This window comes from Cicer arietinum, chromosome 3 (assembly GCF_000331145.2).
Source record: "Cicer arietinum cultivar CDC Frontier isolate Library 1 chromosome 3, Cicar.CDCFrontier_v2.0, whole genome shotgun sequence".
In the NCBI taxonomy this organism is placed as follows: domain Eukaryota; kingdom Viridiplantae; phylum Streptophyta; class Magnoliopsida; order Fabales; family Fabaceae; genus Cicer; species Cicer arietinum.
The window spans coordinates 2,885,850-2,889,054 of NC_021162.2; positions in this window are offsets into that span (position 1 = coordinate 2,885,850).

The following is a 3,205-nucleotide window of genomic DNA, read 5'->3' on the forward strand; positions in this document are numbered from 1 at the left end:
AGAGAACATGGAATCAGGTTTGAGAAAACAGTTCCAAAGACACCTCAACATAATGGTGTTGCAGAGAGAATGAATCATACGATTAATGACAGAATCAGATATATGCTCTCTCATGCAAAATTATCGAAATCCTTTTGGGGTGAAGCAATGAAAACTGCAGTGGATTTGATTAATCTTTCTCCTTCTATTCCACTTGATGGTGATGTTCCAAATAGAGTGTGGACAAGGAAAGATATCTCTTACCGTCATTTGAGATTTTTTGGTTGCAAATGTTTTGTTCACATTCCAAGAGACGAGAGGTCCAAGCTTGATAGTAAATCCAAACAGTGTATATTCGTCAGTTACGGTGATGAAGAATTTGGTTATAGATTGTGGGATCCGGTTGACAAGAAAATTATCAGAAGCCGAGATGTGATAATACTTGAAGACCAGACTATTGAAGATTTTGATAAAGCTGAAAAACAGGAACCAAATTCCATAAGCTACATTGAAAATGTTGCGCCTAAGCCCCCAACAGAAACCTTTGTTGATGGGGGAGATATACAGGTAGATAATGAGAATGTAACTGATGATCATGTGCCTCACCATGATGAGTAGGTTCCAATTGAGCCACCAGCCGAGTTTGAGTTGAGAAGATCTACTAGAGAACATCAACCTTCTCAAAGATATCCTCCACATGAGTATGTGATGATCACTGATAGTGGAGATCTAGAGTATTATCAAGAAGCTATTACAAATGTTGATAAAGAAAAGTGGTTAAAGGCCATGCAAGAAGAGATGAATTCCTTGCATGAGAATCACACATTTGATTTGGTAAAGTTGCCTAATGGTAGAAAAGCACTCAAGAATAAATGGGTATACAAGATAAAGACAGAGAATAGTTCTCAACCAAGATACAAAGCAAGATTGGTTGTGAAAGGTTTTAATCATAGAAAAGGTATTGACTTTGATGAAATTTTTTCACCTGTGGTGAAGATGTCCTTTATCCGAGTTGTGTTTGGGTTAACAACTAGTTTAAACCTAGAAGTTGAACAACTTAATGTGAAAACTGCATTCCTTTATGGTGATTTGGAGGAATAGATCTATATGGAGCAACCAGAGGGTTTCGAAGTCAAAGGTAAAGAGCATCTTGTGTGCAAATTAAAGAAAAGTTTGTATGGGCTCAAGCAAGCACCTCGACAATGGTACAAGAAATTTGATTATTTCATGGAGAAACATGGGTATAGTAAAACTAATTCTGACCATTGTGTGTTTATCAAGAAATTCTCTGATGGTGATTATATTATTCTCTTATTATATGTGGATGACATGTTGATTGTTGGTCATGACACTAAGAAGATTCAATCTTTAAAAAAGATTTGAACAAGTCGTTTGCAATGAAAGACTTAGGGTCTTGCAAAACAAATTTTGGGTATGAGAATTACTCGTGACAGGAAGAATAATAAATTGTGGTTATCTCAACACAATTATATTGAGAAGGTGTTAGAGAGGTTTAACATGAGCAATTGCAAACCTGTTAGTACTCCACTTGCTACTCATTTTAAATTGAAATCTGATAAATGTCCTACAAGTGAGAAAGACAAAGAAGAGATGAAGAAGGTTCCTTATGCATCCGCAGTTGGTAGTTTGATGTATGCTATGGTATGCACAAGGCCATATATTGCCCATGCAGTTGGAGTTGTTAGTCGATTTCTCTCTAATCCTGGTAAAGATCGTTGGCAAGCAGTGATGGATTTTCAGATACCTTTGAGGCACTTCCGAAGTGTGTTTATGCTATGGAGGTGGTGAACCGGTGTTGGATGGCTACACATATGCAGATATGGCAGGTGATCTTGATTCTAGAAAATCTACTTCTAGTTATATGATGACGTTTGCAGGGGGAGCCGTGTCTTGGCAATCAAGACTACAAAAGTGTGTTGCTTTGTCCACTACTGAAGCTGAATACATTGCAGCAACTGAAGCTTCCAAAGAACTCTTGTGGATGAAGAAATTCCTACATGAGTTAGGCCTCAAGCAAGATAAGTTTGTGTTATTCTGTGACAGTCAGAGTGCGATCCATCTCAGCAAGAATTCGACTTTTCATGCAAAGTCGAAGCATATTGAAGTCTGGTATCATTGGATACGAGATGCACTGGAAATGAAGTCATTTTTAATTGAGAAGATTCATATTGATGAGAATGGTTCAGATATGATGACAAAGACCTTGCATGTGTCGAAGATGATATGCTGTAGAAAGAAAGCTGACATGGTTGAGCAGTACCTTCCCACTTGAGTCGTGAGGGGAGATTTGTTGGGTGGGCTCACTCCCCAAGTGGAACCCACCAATTTTACTATTATTATTATTATTATTGAAATAAAAATAAAAAGAAAAAAAAGTTTTAATGGGCTTGGCCCACTTGAAGGTAATAAAAAGGATTTAGAAATCCCTAAGAGATATACAAACAGACAACGGAAGAAGAACGGTTGCCAGAGAAGAAAAATAAGGTTTGGTTCCAGTGGTGGTAACAGGTGTGTAGCAAACTTGCTCCATTTAATCTTCAAATTTAGTATGTTATTCCTACCACTGAGTTTGTTAGAAGAAAAAAAAGGGTTTGGTTCCAGTGGTGGTAACAGGTGTGTAGCAAACTTGCTCCGCTTTATCTACAAATTTAGTATGTTATTCCTACCACTGAGTTTGTTATTTTAATATATAGTTTGAGTAGTTTTATCTTCTCTGATAGTTACTTTGGCATACCCACTTTAGTGGAAGGTTGTTATAAGGTTGTTATAGGGTTGTTATTGTTGATTGATATTCCCTATTGGTATTAGGAAGACTCTTGGTGTACCCAATAATTATTATAGTGGAAGTTTTACTGGACTAGGTCCCGTGGTTTTTATTCTCTCAATTTGAAGGAAGTTTTCCACGTTAAAATTGTGTTTGTCTCATATTCAATTTTCTGCCAATTATTATTGCTCTTGGAATTGTATTTTCTGTTTGGCCATTTATCTGCACAGGTGGGGGAAAAATATATTCCGCATTATTGAGATAATTATCGCTAATTATCTCTGGTTTTTTCCAACATATTTGACATTTTTTCATATTCAGTATGTTTAAGTTTTATTGGTAAGCTCTTTAATACAATCACTACAAGAAAAACACTATTTTGTGGCCAACTTTATAAATATTTTGTGGCCGAATAAAACCCTCACAAATTAGTGACCGAAA